The following is a 19810-nucleotide window of genomic DNA, read 5'->3' as shown; positions in this document are numbered from 1 at the left end:
TTTTTAATCTATATAAATGAATAACTTTTTATTCAATTATACTTTGCTACCAACGGGCATACTGAGCTAAAAGTTATCATACTAATGATCAATTAAATGCAACTGAAACATTTTTGACTAAAGTTCAAGAAAGACAGATTTTTGACTGATGTTCAGAAAATAAAGAAAGAGAAAAAATTATCCGAAATTTGCTTTTATCTATTTCTATTGCGAAAAAAATTATTGACTATCTAAGGCGCTGGACTAACAAAACATGAAAGCGGTTTTCTTCCAGTAATTTTTGCAACTTTAGCTTATCTTGCAACAATTGGTTCATTATGTGGCAGATCTGCAGCAACTGCAAATACAGTGCTGAACAAGAAAAAAGGATCAAGAGATAGAAGAACAAAAAGACGTAACTTGGAAATGGAAAAAGAAGGGCAGTGGAATGAAAGTAGTAAAAATCATTACGAAGAAATAATCGAAAAATTTAATGAACCTTTATCTAATTTTGACACAGAAAAACTAGTTAAACAATTAAAACTTAAATCAGTTTCAATGCATTTTTATGATTGATGAACTGCCAAATGAACAGTAAAATTTAGAAAGTGGAATAGTAAATTTAGATACTTTTGATCATGTTGTAGCTCATTGGATTTGCTACTATAAAAACAGAGATATAAATTTTGTTTTTGATTCATATGGAGAAAATATTGGGAAAAATAATTTATACTACAGTATCAAGAGAATTCAAAATTTCAATGAAATAATTTGTGGACATTTGTGTATGTTTTAAAACTGTTATGGAAAAATTTTAAGTTTAATGATGTTTTAAATTTACTAAATGGACATTTTTGGAAATAAAGTCGTTAAGGATTTTCAGTCATTAGAGGCACAAATTACTGGTGAATTAGCTTCAAAATTTGAAGATTTTCAATCAAAAATCTAAGATTCTCAAACAAAAGTAGACTCAAAAACATATGATGTAGTTAAAGAATTTCAAAAAGAATTAAATGAAAATTTAAAAGTTGCAAAATATCATATTGATTTTAAAAATAGAAGAATTGTTAACAGCAATGATACACTTGATGATTTTGATGCGATTAGTAAAAGATATTTGGAAACAAGACTTTTAGAAGCTAAACGACAATATATGAATTTTTATTCCAAGAAAGATATTGAGACAGTTTTATCAGATTACTTTTCAAAAGGCGATTTAACTCCGTAACTAAATGTATTAAGTAATCTTAAAGATATTATTGGTATTTATGATGATATCATGGAACATCACATGAAAGAAAGAAATAAAAACCGAAGACAAGGTTAATTCAATGGAAAATGTGCTTAAATCTACAGTTTCAAATTTATATGGAAAAGTTGGTAAAGATCTACAAATAAAGAAGTCTTTAGATGCAAGCAACTAATTAAAATTACTTTTCATTCTATATAAATGGAGACTCAATCAAATTTACTGTTGAAGTCCAAAAAGCTTACTGACACTTCAACCTCAGATTGACAACCAAAAATGGAAAACAAAGAATTGAAGACTTTTGTTCAATTTGTAAAATGAAAAAGAGCAAATTTGTTTAAATAATTTTTAGGTGAAGGTCTAAATATTCGTGACCAAATTAAAAATGAATTACATAAGCAAATGAAAAAAAAAAATTGGATATCACTAGTATGGGAATCCGGGGGATGAAAAGAGCAGCAAAGAACCAAGGTCTGTAGCATTACTGAAGAAGAATGAGAAAAAAATTTAAAAGAAAAATGTAATTTCTTTTGGAAAAGATGATCTTTGGCAAGATGATTTAGCCAAAACAGACTCTGGAAAGTTGAAAGGAATATCAAAGATAGAGGATATAAATATTTATTGACTTACTGATGTTTTTCAAAATTTGCTTGGGCTATTTCAAAGCTAAAACAAGTAAAAATATAGCTGAATCTTACAAAATAGTCATCACTCCATTGCCAAAAAAATTGAATTTCAAGAGTTAATGAAAAAAGTTAACATTAATTATTATTCAACTTTTAGCGAATTAAGAGCATTTGTTGTTGGAAATTTTACAGAACATTCAAGGAAAAATGTGGAATAAAGTTACTTTTCAAGGAAATTATAAATGGGTTGAAAGTTTCGAAATTAGTTAATGAATACACCAATACGAGACATTCAACTACAAAAAATGGCGTCAAGGGTGTAAATAAAGAAGCTGAAAAAATCTAATTGAAAACTGTTTACATAAGAAATATTTGCTAGATTCTGAATCCAAATTTAAAATTGGCAATAAAGTGAAAATAAGTAAACGTAAAGGAATTTTTGAGGAACAATACACTGCCAATTGGTCAACAGAAATTTTCAATGTTGAAAATTTTGATCTTTCCAATGAAATAATTGGAAGATATTGACAGAAATTTTTATGAACTAGAAATAATGAAAACATATGTTCCACATGTTTACCTCGTTGAGAAAGTTTTGGGAATGAAAGGAGATAAAGTTTATGTTAACCCTCTAATGGTAAGGTTGGGGTTGGATCCGACCCCAGCGAGTCTGTTTTGTTTATAACTCCCCATTCCCTTTTCTAAGAGCGCTGTGGTTCCAGCTACCCTACCAGCCAGTCGTCCCAAGAACGCCGAGGAGGCCACGTCAGTATGGTGAGTGACCTGCAGCTACCCTCTCTATCTGAAACCTACATTACCCGCACTCCGGTTGGATCCGACCCCACCTTACTGTTTATATCACACTTATTACTTTCTTTTGTGGGGAGGATCCAACCCTATATTGATGTTTATATTACATCTACGTTTTGTTTTCTCTTCTAGTATCTTACTAAAATGGTGCACCAACTCCGTAGAACTCCTGAGGAGATATACAACTAGTTTCTCAGACAGGAGGCTCAGTCAGAGGATGGCGACAATATCGATGCACAAAACTGTTCACAAACCGAGGATGATGTATTATCTAATACTGATGACAAGAATGATGTATATCATTGTGCGGCAGGTGCAGCCGAGTTTTGATAATTCTCAGTCAGATGTGGATGATGAGAGAAATTTTAAGCTAGGTAAAGACTTAGAGACAATATGGACCAACAAACCCATCCATTCAAAATTTTCTAGGACACCAGCGTCAAATATTATTACTCATCTCCCTGGTCCATGTGGGAAAGCAAGGGGGTCACTAGTGAATTGGAAATATTTTTATTATTTATAGATTCGAAAATTATAGAAAAAATTGTTTTGAACACAAATCTTGAAATCGAGAAATCTAGGCTAAAGTACAATGGTGTCATTCACCAACAGAGAGCGTTGAAATAAAAGGGTTGATGGGCCTTCTATTCACGAGTGGTGTCCTAAGAAATTCTATGCTCAGTATAGATGAGATGTTCTCAGCAACCTATGGACCTCCAGTATTCCGTTGCACTATGTGCAAGAAAAAGTTTGCATTTCTTATAGAAAAACTCCGCTTCGGTGATAAAGCCACCGGAGAGGCCAGAAAAATCAACGACAAATTTGCGGCTTTCAGAGAAGTGTGGGACATGTTTGAATCTAACAGTGAAAAAAATTATAGTCCATCTGAATATGTCACAGTAGATGAGACTCTACTGAGTTTTCGAGGTGCCTGTCCATTCAAAACTTATATCCCATCAAAACCCGACAAATATGGGTTGAAAATAATGTCACTATGCGACGCAAGGACAGTGGCATTTACGTGGCATCCCATACACTGGCAAGGACAACAGAATAAAGAGGAGACCTGGAGAATTGCCTTTACCTGTCCAGTATTTTTTGCGCCTGACGGAAACTATCAGGGGTTCTAATAGAAACATTATAGCGGAAAATTGGTTCTCCTCACTGAAGGTGACTGACGCCCTCCTCCAAAAGAAACTCACATTTGTAGGTACACTGAGGAGGAACAAACTGCAAATACCACCATCAATGCTGCTTTCCGCTCCAATAGGGTCACCAACATTTATGTATCAGGACGACAAAACTTTTGTGTCATTTACCCCAAAGAAAAATAAAACAGTTTTACTGATATCGTCTATGCACTTCTCTGGAGAGATAAATGAAAAATCAAATAAGCCGGAAATGGTGGAGTTCTACAATCTAACTAAAGGAGGGGTCGATGTATTAGATATGCTTTGCCACAGCAGAATCACAAGACTAAAATCGAGAAGATGGCCCATGCGGTACTTTTATACTATTTTAGACATCGCTGCTATAAATAGTTTATCGTTTACAAAAGCAATAGCAAAATGGACAGCTTTTCAAACGATGCGAGAATATCATTTCTCAAAAATCTTGCAATCTCTCTGACAAAACCTCTTATGGAAAAAGAGGTTGAATAACACACATCTTCCCTGTGAGCTCCGTTCGTCTATTGGAAAACATTTAGGAAAAAGAACCAATCGAATTAGACAAGCCTACCCAAGCACAGCCACTAAAGAAAAGAAGATGTGATTTTTGCGACGGATCAAAAGATAGGAAGGGGAATGCTTTTTGTAATAAGTGTAAGCATTCTATGTGTGGGGAGCATAAAGTTATTATATGCCCTGGGTGTAAAGAAATTGAAATGTGAAATTGTGCCAAATATGTATTTTCAGGGCTTTATGTGATCATTTCCAGGATAACATTATACATTTATTATTTGTTCCTATTACATTATGTATACAAAGACATTTACTATTGAGAACTTTATATTTCGAAGCTGCTGACACTATATTTTCTACAATTAGTAAGAGATGTTTCTCATTTAGTTCCAATCTTTAGAATTTCTAAAGCACTCAAGTTCCGAGTTGATGACTGAATCTATTGATTATTAATATGTTTTCAATAATTTTATAGAGAATATATCTATTAAGGTATTATTTTTGTAATCAAGTTCCTACTTTTTCCAAAGTACTTTATATTCTTACTTATTGACTATAAAAATAAAAAAACTTGTTGTTATAACAAATATTATGTGTGTTTAATTGATGATAATACTTTTTCCCATTATTCATTTTTATTTTACCTTGAAAATCGATATTTGGAGGGTGAGGTCCAATCCAACCCCACCTTACCGTTAGAGGGTTCAATGGTTGGGTTTCAATAATTCGCACAACAGTTGTGTTAGTAAAGCTAATGTCATTTTCCAAAATGTTAATAAAGACATTTTATACATGAGTGGAGAGTGTTATTGAAACTTTAAACATTTTTGGCATTTAGTATAAAATTCATTATGCATATTGTTTCAGTAAAGAAGATTTTATTTTGATGTTCAGATAAAGTTTAACAAAAGAGACTTAATTTCAATTATTTGAAAATTTTAAATTTGAGTTGATGGAATCAAATGATGGCTTTAGTGAATTTTGTCTACTAGATGTATATAAAATATTTTATGAATCATTTACAATTTAATTTTGAAGAAAGTATTTCCAAAATTAGTTTTATATTATAAGAAACATTTGCTAAATCATTTGCAATGGCATGCAATAGTTTTGGCGAATACTCAGCCGAAGTGTTGAAATAATTTTCATAGCAAACTATTCTTAAAGTTTCTTTCATTGGATGATATAAATTTATTGAATTTGGCACATAATTCTCAAAAATTCCTCACAATTTCTAATTATATATATTTGCTTTTGTGCATTTTTTTAATTGTGCTTGGATGACTTAGTATCCATAACTAAAATTACTTCATCTCAAAACAAGAAAACTTGGTCTTAAATTCTGATCGTTTAATTGTGGAACAACTGGTGGCAACAATGTATTAGTTTATTTATTTCACGTAGCATTTCTACAGTTCTATCATGTATTTTATCTGACTTTTTTGTATAATTATCCTTAATTTTATTCAGTTCTTTTAAATGATTTATTTGTGCTTCATAAAGTTGTTTAGCATTAATCTTTATCTTACATTCTCCATGTTTTCGAATGTACAGCAAAACATCATGAGTAATCCTTTTTCGAAATAGTTTTGCTTCTTATCTAGATTTTAAAATTAAAGAATGAACACCACCTCCATTGATAAGAAATGAAGATTTTTCATTACCTTTTGACCTCTCCATTTTGGAGTGTTTTAAATCTTTTAATTTTTTTTATCTTCATCAATATGCTTGAAAGCTTTATCTACTTCTTTATACTCCAATAACTCTTGCATCATGTTTTGCTTTAAACCATAGCTCATTATTTTCATCAATAATTATTAAAATCATTTTTGTTATTATAAATGAATTTATTGATTTTTTGATCCGCAAGGGACTCCATTCACATACAAAACAATTTAATATTTTTATATTTTTTAATTCTATTAAATTTTTTTGTTATGAATGGAAAGTGAAAATACACCAATAAAAGTATTCTATCACACCTGTTCCTACAACTGAAGATAGACACTGACTGTGGATATTTTATCACAGACACAGTCCCTCTGACTGTTCAGAGGGGTCACAAAAACTGTCCAAAGATGTGAACAACCATCCACAGAAGTGCCTATTAGACGAAGAGGGTCTGACAGCCAATCTGTTCCAGTCATTTCACCAGGAAGCAGTTACACGGGTTGTGTTGTTTGTAGTTCAACCATGCATAGACGGTCAATACCACAGTTCGATCACGTCCACATTGTTACTTTCTGCCAGGAAGGTCCCTCACCAAGGAAAGTGTCCAGGTGTGTCTGAACTAAAGCAATGCTACAGTGGATGACTGCTACCTACAGATTATGGCTCTGTGGAACCCCGACAGCCAAGCCACCATGTTGAATAATGCTTTTTGTGCAGCCACAGGACATGGTGTTACAATTCAAACTGTGCCCAATAAGCTCCATGATGTGCAACTTCACTCCCGACATCCATGGCGAGATCCATCTATGCAACCACAACACTATGCTGCGCAGTACAGATGGGCCCAACAACATGCCAAATTGGTCACTCACAAGAGAACCTCCCCATCACCCCCCCCCCCCCCCCCCCCCCCTCAGATTTAGTTATAAGTTGGCACAGTGGACAGGCCTTGAAAAACTGAACACAGATCAATCGAGAAAACAGGAAGAAGTTGTGTGGAACCATGAAAAAAAATAAGCAAAATATACAACCTGAGTAGTCCATACGCAAGATAGGATAGCGTGAGCTCAGGAGAGCCTTGGTCCCGTGGTTAGAGTGAGAAGCTGCGGAACGAAAGGTCCTTGGTTCAAGTCTTCCCTCGAGTGAAAAGGTTAGTCTTTTTTTTTCGCAAAGTTATGATCTGTCCGTTCGTTCATTGACATCTCTGTTCACTGCAATAAGTTTAGTGTGTGTGTTTTGCGACTGCACCGCAAAACCGTGCGATTAGTAGACGAAACAACGTGCCTCTCCAATGGGAACCGAAAACATTTGATCAGAAGGTCATAGGTCATCCGATTGCTCCACAGGAAAACACGTCTGATATATTCTATACGACACTGATGACGGCATGTGCGTCACATGCCAGGAATATGTTGTCGACCCACCTAACTTTTACACTTGGTGGATGGGTAAAAAGGTTCTTCTACCTTGCCCGATTTAGGTTTTCTTGTGGATGTGATAATCACTCCCAAAAAAGTGATGAAAACATAAGTGTTTGTGACAAACTGCAACAAATCAATGTAACAGTTTCACAGTCGCGACAGACGGACGGACAGATAATAATTGTCTGAAAATAAAAAATTAAACTTTGCACTTGAGGGAAGACTTGAACCAAGGACCTCTCATGCCGCAGCTGCTCACACTAACCACGGGATCACGGCGCTCCTGAGCTCACTATCCTTGATGTTGCCTATCTTGCGCATGGACTACCGAGTTTGCATATTTTGCTTATTTTTTTTCATAGTTCCACACAACTTCTTCCTGTTTTCTCGATTGATCTGTGTTCAGTTTTTCAAGGCCTATCCACTGCGCAAACTTATAACTAAATCTGAGAGGGGTGCGATGGGGAGGTTCCCTTGTCAGGATTTTATCACGTTATCTTCAGCAATGAGTGTCACATATGCCTTCAACCAGACAGTCATCAGAGACCTGTTTGTCTAGGTGTTCAGCATGGCTGGGTTACCTCCACACTGTCCAGCGAGTGCAGCAAGATGGAGGTTCCCTGCTGTTTTGGGGTGGCATCATTAGGGTCCGACGTACACCGCTGGTGACCACGGCAGGTGCCGTAATGGCTGTACAATATGTGCATGCCAACGACCGACTGATAGGACAACCATACTGAAATCTTTATTGGGGGAGAGGAGGGCAGCATTCGTCATCGATCACAATTTGCGCCCCCCATTATGCACATCTTGTGAAAGACTTCCTCCAGGATAATGACATCACTCGACTAGAGTGTCCAGCATGTTTTCCGGACAGGAGCCCTATCGAACACGCCTGGGATGGATTAGAAAGGGCTGCTTATAGATGATGTGATCCACTAACCACTCTGAGGAATCTACGGCGAATCGCCATTGACGAGTGGCACAATCTGGACGAACAATGTCTTTATGAACCTGCTGATAGTATGCCACGACAAATACAAGCATGCATCAATGCAAGAGGAGGTGCTCCTGGGGTATTAGAGGTACTGGTGTGTACAGCAATCTGAACCACAATCTTGAAAGGTCTCGCTTTATGGTGGTACAAGATGTAATGTGTGGTTTACTTGAGCAATAAGAATGGCGGAAATGATGTTTATGTTGATCTCTACTCCAATTTTCTTTATAGGTTCTGCGATTCTCTGAATCGAGGTGATCCAAACTTTTTTTGATGAGTTTAAAATGATTTGTCCACTGTGCAACAAAGAAAAAGAAATTCATATAGAAATTTAAAAATTTAATTTGCCTTCAAAATAAGGCTGTAAAAATTGTACGAGAAATATGCAAAAAGAATGTGTTCCTACCACACATAATATAAAACCTTTCTTTTTGTGAAAAATATGGAAAAGAAATTAAAAATGCCTGTATGTATGTAAACGGTCATCATTCAAAAGACGAAGAAATTAACATTACTTTATCACACATAAAGAAAGAGAATATCCAAAAGTTGAATTTTTTGTAGAAAAGTTATCTGTATATATTATTTGGAAACACATCAAAAAATACCATATCATGAAAAAATATTAAAAAATAATTAGTTCTTTATTTTGTCGTCCAAACATTTTTATGATCAAGCATCCAAGGATTTGGATACTTAGAAATCATTTTAATTTTCTAGACAACAGTTTAATACTTCTAAGAAATCTTTTTTCTCATTTTTTATTTTATTTGGATTTAATTTATAATGTCCATATGGCAATGTATTAATTCCATCTTGTAATGCAATTTATTTATCACTGTCAGAACTTTAAACAATGTTATTGCATTCAACTGTATACAATTCATGTATAAATGAAGTAATTAAATTCATTTTTCTGTATTACTTTATTTTGCCATCTAAACGCTGTTCATAATCACCAAACTGATTTCATTTTTCACAGCTGATTTTTTTAACTCCTTCAAACTTTTTCTCTTCATTTTCGCGAACTCTATAAGCATAGATTTTCTATCTGAAACTCACATGTCCTAGAACGATTTTTCACTATTTCCATCCTTCATTTTTCCTAAAACTTTCTTGTTTACTTGCAGATTTCCGTAAATATTGTCTTTTCGATAATCACTTGTCTCAAATTTGTCTACCATTGTCTTCATGTCTTTATAGAAATCTTTAGTACTTTTATCATAAATGAAAGGACCAGTATCCATATAACATAGATCAATACTGTCCCCATATTTGGGCTTCATAACATTGTAGTGAAAAATCATACATTTTTCTTTTCGATATATCTAAAATACTCATTTAAATATAAATTGGTTTATTCAACATTAATTTTATTTTCTTCATAGGATCTGCTACTAGATTTTCTTAAAATACTGTAGTATGCTCATAATTTGGTTTTGAAACACAAGTTGTATATATTCTTGGATCTGTAATGATTTTTAAATTTTGTCTATTTGTAATGTTTTCCATTTGTTCAAACACAGAATTATTCATCAATTTGCAGAAACCTTTTTCGAAATTGTTAGCTGCCCTTTCTCTCATTTCGGTATTAAAATGAATGTATTTTTCAACCAACCTGACTGTTCAAATGATAAGACTATGAATTTTCTTTAATTTTAGTGCAAGATTTAATTATTGTTTAAGATTTCTATAATGCAGGGCTTATGTTTCTTTGTTATTCTAAGTTGTTAATAACTTATTTCCTCCTCCTGGTATCGAAGGTAGATCTGTATGAAAATCATGCAATTTTCTTGGATGTTCTAGATCAACTAAATAAATATAGCCACATTTATAATAATCTGAAATTTTAAGTATTTTTTCTGCACTATTATATTTTGGCTCTATCCACTCGAAATTTCTGAACGGCAAAATTTGAGACATTGCCCAACCATAAAATTTGTTTCCATCTCAATATGCTACATAATTTGATTTGTTTTGACTCAAATTTTTCATATGTCATTTGCTTTTGAAGATCTTTTAATACTTTGAGAAATTCCACCTCTAATTCTTTTCTCAAGAAACAAGATCATGTTATAATTGTATAATAAATGCAATTTCATTTTTCTCTTTTTACATAGAATGGTGAGGGTTCCTGTTGTCATGTCCTAGTTCATGAACCACGGGCAACGTATGAGTGGCCAAGTAAGTGGTCCTGAAAGTTGGGATACCAGTTACTTTGGAATAAGGCTGGGCATCTCTGACATTCTGAGTCATGGTCACCTTTGTGCTCAGGCAGCAAAGACTACCAAATCCACCTGTTAGTCCCTCAACCGTTAGGGGTAAAACTCAATGGGACACGGGGCAAGTAAGGCTAGCAACATGCATCCTTGGTACTTTAAATATAATGCTGGCAACAATTAGAGCCAAATGCCTCGGACCTTTGAAGGTGACGAGTTTCACCTCTAATTGACAAACCAGGGGCTCCTAAGATACAGCTTGGCAAATTAATGGTAACGAGATGGGGAGCTATTAATATCAATGGGGGCTACATCGGGAAGAAGGTAGAGCTGGCAGAGGCCGCAAGTAAGATGGGGCTGGACGTTTTAGTTGTTAGTGCCATTCGGGTAAGGGGTGAGAAAGAAGAGGAAGTGGGAGAATAGAAGGTCTACCTGTCAGGAGTCAAAGCAGGAATAACACAATGGGGTGTAGGGCTTTACATCAGGAAAGAAATGGAACCCAGCGTAGTTGCAATAAGGTATGTAAACGAACGACTGATGTGAATAGATTTGACAATGTCTGGCAAGAAAATTAGGATTGTGTCAGTATATTCACATTGTGAAGGGACAGATCAAAATAAGATGGATAGTTTTTATGACACACTTAAGTGATGTAGTTGTTAGAGTAAAGGACATGGACAGTGTTCTGCTCATGGGTGATTTTAATGCCAGGATTGGAAATTGAACAGAAGGGTATGAAAAGGTTATGGGTAAATTTGGAGAGGGTATGGAGGCCAACAGCAAAAGTAAACAGCTCTTGGATTTCTGTGCCAGTATGGGCTTAAGTAATCACAAACTCCTTTTTTTAAAGATAAGAACATTCACTGGTATACCTGGGAAGGCAGGGGAACCAGATCTGTGAATGACATTATAACAACAGATCAGGGATTCAGGAAGGCTGTGAGGGACACACGTGTATTCAGGGGATTCTTTGACGACACTGATCAATATTTAATCTGCAGTGAAATTGGTATTGTGAGGCCGAAAGTGCAGGAGGTCAGGTCCATATGTAGGAGGATAAGAGTGGAGAAACTTCAGGATAAGGAAATCAGGCACAAGTACATAACAGTGATCTCAGAAAGGTACCAGTTAGTTGGATGTAGTCAATTACAGTCATTGGAAAAGGAATGGACAAGCTACAGGGACACAGTACAAGAAGTGGCTAAAGAATGTCTTGGAACAGTAGTGTTAAAGGTAGGATGAAGCAAACAGCTTGGTGGAATGACACAGTCGACGCAGTCTGTAAAAGGAAAAAGAAGGTGTATCAAAAATGGCTACATACTAGAACTCAGGTAGACAGAGAAAGTTATGCTGACGAAAGAAACAAAGCCAAACAGATAATTACAGCATCCAAGAAGAAATCTTGGGAAGACTTTGGAAACTGGTTGGAGACTATGGGTCAAGCTGCTGGAAAACCATTCTGAAGTGTAATTAGCAGTCTTCGAAAGGGAGATAAGAAGGAAATGACAAGTATTTTGGACAGTTCAGGAAAATTGCTGGTGAATCTTGTTGTTGCCTTGGGCAGATGGAGTGAATATTTTGAAGAGTTGCTCAATGTAGATGAAAATACGATCAGCAATGTTTCAGATTTCTATGTACAATGGGATAGGAATTATGATGGAATAAGGATCACATTTGAAGAAGTGGAGAAAATGATCAATAGATTGCAGTGCACTAAAGCAGTTGGGGTAGATGAATTTAAGTCGGAACTCATCAAATACAGTGGAATGTCAGGTCTTAAATGGCTACACAAGATAACAAATGGCGTGGGAGTCAGAACAGGTTCCATCAGACTGGACGAAAGCAGTAATCACACCAATCTTTAAACATGGAAACCGAAAAGATTTTAACAACTACAGAGGTATCTCTCTAATCAGTGTTGTGGGTAAAATCTTCTCAGGTATTGTTGAAAAGAAAGTGCGATTATTAGTTGAGGACAAATTGGATGAAAATCAGAGTGGGTTTAGGCCTCTTAGAGGTTGTCAGGACCAGATCTTTAGCTTACGGCAAATAATGGAGAAGTGTTACGAGTGGAACAGGGAATCTTAACTATGCTTTATAGCTCTAGAAAAGGCATATGACCGGGTTCCAAGGAGGATGTTATTGTCTGTTCTATGAGATTATTGAATAGGAGGCAAACTTTTGCAAGCAATTAAAGGTCTTTACATAGATAGTCAGGCAGCAGTTAGCGTTGACGGTAAATTGAGTCCATGGTTCAGAGTAGTTTCAGGGGTAAGACAAGGCTGCAATCTGTCTCCACTGTTGTTCATATTATTTATGGATCATATGTTGAAAACAATAAACAGGCTGGGTGATATTAAGATATGCGAACACAAAACAAGCAGTCTTCCATATGCGGAAGACGTAGTTGTGATGGCAGATTCGATTGAAAGTTTGCAAAGTAATATTTCACAGCTAGATCAGAAATGAAAGGACTATGGTATGAAGATTAACATCTCCAAAACGAAAGTAATGTCAGTGGGAAAGAGATATAAATGAATTGAGTGCCAAATAGAAGGAACAAAGTTAGAACAGGTGGATGGTTTCAAGTACTTAGGATGCATATTTTCACAGGATGGCAACATAGTGAAAGAACTCTTAAGCAAGGTATAACAAAGCTAATGCAGTAAGTGCTCAGCTATGATCTACTCTCTTCTGCAAGAAGGAAGTCAGTACCAAGACTAAGTTATCTGTGCACATGTTCAGTCTTTCGACCAACTTTGTTGTATGGGAGCGAAAGCTGGGTGAATTCAGGTTACCTCATCAATAAGGTTGAGGTTACGGATATGAAAGTAGCTAGGATGATTGCAGGTGCTAGTAGATGGGAACAATGGCAGGAGGGTGACCACAATGAGGAAACCAAAGAAAAAATGGGAATGAACTTTATAGATGTAGCAGTCAGGGCAAACAGGCTTAGATGGTGGGGTCATATTACACGCATGGGAGAAGCAAGGTTACCTAAGAGACTCGTGGTTTCAGCAGTAGAGGGTAGGAAGAGTCGGGGCAGACCAAGGAGAAGGTACCTGGATTCGGTTAGGAATGATTTTGAAGTAATAGGCTTAACATCAGAAGAGGCATCAATGTTAGCACTGAATAGGGGATCATGGAGGAATAATGTAAGGGGGACTATGCTCAAGACTGAATGCTGAAGGCATAATCAGTCATAGATGATGATGATTAACATAGAATCCCAAACTAGTCCAGGAACTGTCAAACACCAAGATGGATCAAGTGTGTAAGATTTAATATATGTATCTCTAAAATTTTCGAAGATATCTGCTAAAATTAAAATATCAGATTCATTATATAATCTTGTATATTCATTTAAATTTTTGATGTTCAACTTCTTCCAAACTGTTTTTGCTCTTTTACACTCCTGGAAATTGAAATAAGAACACCGTGAATTCATTGTCCCAGGAAGGGGAAACTTTATTGACACATTCCTGGGGTCAGATACATCACATGATCACACTGACAGAACTACAGGCACATAGACACAGGCCACAGAGCATGCAAAATGTCGGCACTAATACAGTGTATATCCACCTTTCGCAGCAATGCAGGCTGCTATTCTCCATGGAGACGATCGTAGAGATTCTGGATGTAGTCCTGTGGAACAGCTTGCCATGCCATTTTCACCTGGCACCTCAGTTGGACCAGCGTTCGTGCTGGACATGCAGACCGCGTGAGACGACGCTTCATCCAGTCCCAAACATGCTCAATGGGGGACAGATCCGGAGATCTTGCTGGCCAGGGTAGTTGACTTACACCTTCTAGAGCACGTTGGGTGGCACGGGATACATGCATACGTGCATTGTCCTGTTGGAACAGCAAGTTCCCTTGCCGGTCTAGGAATGGTAGAACGATGGGTTCGATGACGGTTTGGATGTACCGTGCACTATTCAGTGTCCCCTCGACGATCACCAGAGGTGTACGGCCAGTATAGGAGATCGCTCCCCACACCATGATGCCGGGTGTTGGCCCTGTGTGCCTCGGTCGTATGCAGTCCTGATTGTGGCGCTCACCTGCACAGCGCCAAACACGCATACGACCATCATTGGCACCAAGGCAGAAGCGACTCATTGCTGAAGACGACACGTCTCCATTCGTCCCTCCATTCACGCCTGTCGCGACACCACTGGAGGCGGGCTGCACGATGTTGAGGCGTGTGCGGAAGACGGCCTAACGGTGTGCGGGACCGTAGCCCAGCTTCATGGAGACGGTTTGCGAATGGTCCTCGCCGATACCCCAGGAGCAACAGTGTCCCTAATTTGCTGGGAAGTGGTGGTGCGGTCCCCTACGGCACTGCGTAGGATCCTACGGTCTTGGCGTGGATCCGTGCGTCCCAGGTCGACGGGCACGTGCACCTTCCGCCGACCACTGGCGACAACATCGATGTACTGTGGAGACCTCACGCCCCACGTGTTGAGCAATTCGGCGGTACGTCCACCCGGCCTCCCGCATGCCCACTATACGCCCTCGCTCAAAGTCTGTCAACTGCACATACGGTTCACGTCCACACTGTCGCGGCATGCTACCAGTGTTAAAGACTGCGATGGAGCTCCGTATGCCACGGCAAACTGGCTGACACTGACGGCGGCGGTGCACAAATGCTGCGCAGGTAGCGCCATTCGACGGCCAACACCGCGGTTCCTGGTGTGTCCGCTGTGCCGTGCGTGTGATCATTGCTTGTACAGCTCTCTCGTAGTGTCCGGAGCAAGTATGGTGGGTCTGACACACTGGTGTCAATGTGTTCTTTATTCCATTTCCAGGAGTGTATAATCAAGAAATATCTGATTTATTAAGTCTTTAACAACAGCACTCACTCTTGCAATTTTTCTTCAGAGTCCATATATTCATAATGATAAACTCCTTTTTGAATTACAAATGTAGTTGCTCACCTTCAAAATATTTTGCTGTTTCTCTAAATTGTTCTTTTGTAAGATAATTTATCAATACTCGAAGATGTACGTTTGAATGTATCCAAGAATCTTAATGTTAATCAATCTTCAATGTGTTTACTAGGAGAAATACGTGTTTGTTATTTGGAATTGCATCAGTATCTTTCTTCTTTTGCTGGTTCTTTCATAAACATCATAATTTTTTAAATTATGAATATAAACTGGAAGAAATTTTGTATTTTGGTAATTAAGACTGCAAATCTTTATGTGCTGCTTCACGATATTTTCCTGTCAAATGGCAATGATCTTTTACTTTCTTATCATCAAAGTCCACTGCCCGTTCACAAATGTGACAAATTTCTGAATTTTTAAAACTGATTATATCTTTAGTCAATTTCATTGGAACATTTTGTTCATATATTCTAACAATTTCTCTTGATTCTATTTATAACATTACAACGAATTTTTGTGCTGCTTCTTCACCTACATGTGTAACTGGATTTTTGTAGAACTTTTGGAATTGCAAATATTTTTCATGTATGATTTTTCAGAATTTTGCTGACAAGTTTGAATATCTTATAATAAACATTCGAAATCAGCATTAATGACAAAAGGAACCCTTAATGAACGATTATAATTTTCAAATTCAATTTTTTGGCCTTGGGAAAGGATATCTATTTTTACTTCTTTATGTTCTTTACAATAGTGCTAATGAATCTCTAATTTTCCTTGTGAATAAAAATATCTTAAACAGCGACCATAAAGATAAAATTTATGTCCATTTTGCGATGTTTGTGAGCTAATTAATCTAGATAGATTTTTTATCCAACAATGATGTAAATTATTTTCATCTCTAATTAAAAGAACATTTGTATGTTTTTCTAGTTTATTTTGCGTATAGTAAACAGGATATACAATAATTTTTTCTCCTCTTCACCACGTCTTTCATATGCATAAAAGTTAATTGAAATGTACAATTTGTTCTCAAATTTTTAAATACTTGCTAACTGAACTAGAGACTTGATTTTCTCTTTTTCAAAGATGAAATCTAATTATAATCCAACATTTTTATAATTATTTACTGTTTTTACATGGTCACTTGATGGATATAAAGCAGATTTTATTGAATAAAGAAAGCATTTCTGTATTTTTCATTAACTATTGCTTTTTTAGCATTAATTACTCCATAAATTGGGTTGTGTATTAACATTTAATTCTGAATTGTCTGAACAAAATAGAGACCAATCAGATTTTTTTGTGCGTTTCTTCCACTTCAGTTACTAGTTTATTCGTTGTGTTTTGCTAATCTTCTAAATCTGTTATTCTTAATAAAACTTAATTCAATGTTTTAAAATTAAATTCTTGGATTTCTTATTGTCTTTTAAAATAACAATACAATTTCATATTAACTGTAATTGATCTTCTTTGTCTGAAGATATTCTTTAATTTGGTGACTATTTCTCCTTTAATTTCATTAAAAATTGTTGTGGTTCCACAATATTATCTGAATTATCCAATCCATAACTTATTATTATTTATTCGAAAGCTAAACATTTTATAAGAACTCGTTTGGGTGATTTGCGGAAAAAAGAAAAAAAAATCATTATCTAGAAAAGTGCAAGCCTGGTAAATTTTTCTGACAATTTTTTTGCTTAATTACTTGTTATTTATCCACTAGACATTTTTGAAGATCATTCACATTGTCATTGTTAATAATTTTGTACTCAGATATATTGATAAGATCAAACAATTGTTGTTTGTTATGCTTAGAATGTTTTTAAAATTTTTCTTTTTGCGAATTTGATGAAGTTTACTTAAAAGATTTTTTACTCAAATCATCATTATTAATTTTAACTTCAGCTCCTTTCATGCGGTTAATTAGCTGACACTTTCTAAATTTAGAAGAATTTTTTATTTTTCTCTCTTTCCTGATTTGATGAAGTTCTTTTGGAGATTTTTTACTCACTTCGTCATTGCCATTGTTTATATTGTCAACAGGACTTACAATAAGATCGATCAAATTTTGCTTACTATGCTTGGACTTGTTCAATTTTTGTGTATTAGCGATCGATTGACGTTTTTATATTTTAGTTCTGCCTTCCTCACATTTGTCTTCATTTCTATCATATTAAAATAATCAATAAATTGCCACAGATCAGCTAGTTAAATTTGAGTAACCCTTTTCTTTACAACATTTTTCTAAATCTTTTAAACTCAATACCCTCTTCCCTTCACAATAATTTTCTAAACTCAAACAGCTCAACTTTGGCCACCATTTTTCTCCATTGTATTTATGAGGAGCAAATTTGATTTTTTTATTTAAACATTTTTGGTTATATTGTACCTTTGAGATTTGGCTGTTCGCATTTATAGAGAATAAAATTTACTAGCTATAAAATTTTTTAAAATGATAAAATTGTATTTTGTTTTTTCAAGATAGGCAAATGAGGTTTGGCAGGTCTAGTTTATAGCAAACAAAATTTAATAAAGGAACTTCCTGGCAGATTAAAACTGTGTGCCGGACTGAGACTAACTCGGGACATTAGCCTTTGGTGGGCAAGTGCCCTACCAAATGAGCTACCCAAGCATGACCCACGCCCCACACTGATGGAAGTAAAGCTGTGAGGACAGGGCGTGAGTCATGCTTGGGTAGCTCAGTTGGTAGAGCACTTGCCCACGAAAGGCAAACGTCCTAAGTTAGAGTCTCACGCCGGCACACGGTTTTAATCTGCCAGGAAGTTTTTTATCAACACATACTCCACTACAGAGTGAAAATTTCAGTCTGGAAAATTTAGTAGTTTTAAAATTTTTTAAATGAGGAAAAAAGAATTTGAATTTTTCAATATGGGGAAATCATTTTTTTTTTTTTGGTTGGGGGAGAACTGAACTTGATATCTGACTTGGGGATGCTCTTTGGTCCAGAATCGGCATAGATATACTACTATTGTGGTCTGATAATACAGTGTCATGACAGGCTCTCTGTAAATTTTCAAAATAATGATTGTTGTTAATGTTTTTAATAGTTAAGTCAAGAAAATTGTTTTGTTAGTTTTGTGTTTTATGACAAATTTCGTTTTGGGGTTAACTCATTCGGTGCTTTATGTATTTCATGCACGTCACCAATAAAAATTATTACATACAAAAAATTAATAATTTCTTTAGTAATAATGGAATTACACTAATCCATAAAAATCTGACAAATTTGTAGCCCAAACTAAGAAAACCATAAAAATATTTCATACATTATTCAAAGTACTTACGGGCATTCAGCCAGGTTGAATTTTCGACAACTGACGATATTTCGGCGGATGCACACTCCGCCATTTTCAAGGCTTAACTGCCTTGAAAATGGCGGAGTGTGCATCCTCCGAAATATCGGCAGTTGTCGAAAATTCAACCTGGCTGAATGCCCGTAAGTACTTTGAACATAGTTTACGCCAGGAGAAGCTCAGGTCTCACATTTCATACATTACTTGTAGAATATGAGGAAGGACATATATACCTATGAACCTCGAAACATCAAAGTACTGTGGACACCCTAATACACGCAAATTATCTGTTCCTGTATATCCTGCAATACACAATGTTAACAGACCCACATTCTATGTAAGCAAGAAATTAAATAACCTCCTTAATAAATTTTACACATACAACAACAAAAAATACACTAAATAACTCCAGAACAAAGGCTAAAAATCAGCAGACATGAAAATACCCCCAAATGCAAGATTTGTTGTTTTTGCCATTACTAACCTATACAAGTACATCCCAAACCAGGAAACAAGAACAAAACCTACTTAAAGACAGGAAAATTCTGATACAACGCACTGCAGAAATTATACAACTAAAAACCTACAACAAAATAACTTTGAATTTGACAAAATATCTACACAATAATATGGCATTACTAGAACCATAGGTGACGTATCCCTTAAAAGCTTCGAAGAAAATTTCTTCAGGATGAAAAACTTAAGAAATCGAAAAATCATATACTATTACAGATTACTACAGATACATAGATGACACTTTAATGCTTGGAAAAGGTAACCTCACTGACATATCTTATACATAAAGCACTGAATCAATCACACCCCAAAATGAAATTTACCCCAGAACATGAAACTAAAAAACCATTAACTTCCTTGACTATTAAAAATATCACTAAGAAACATTAGCATCTGGAATTTCCTAACTGACCACTTTCCAGGTAACTGGA

General features: G+C 35.8%; 1 protein-coding gene across 1 annotated transcript in view; it reads right to left on the bottom strand.

Annotated features, from left to right (window-relative positions):
• LOC126298365 (selenide, water dikinase 1-like) overlaps positions 1-19810 on the bottom strand; it is a 164209-nt gene that overhangs the window by 9420 nt on the left and 134979 nt on the right. The gene's annotated exons all lie outside the window — the stretch shown is intronic.

Source organism: Schistocerca gregaria, chromosome X (assembly GCF_023897955.1).
Source record: "Schistocerca gregaria isolate iqSchGreg1 chromosome X, iqSchGreg1.2, whole genome shotgun sequence".
Lineage (NCBI taxonomy): Eukaryota > Metazoa > Arthropoda > Insecta > Orthoptera > Acrididae > Schistocerca > Schistocerca gregaria.
This window is presented reverse-complemented; position numbering and strand designations above follow the sequence as displayed.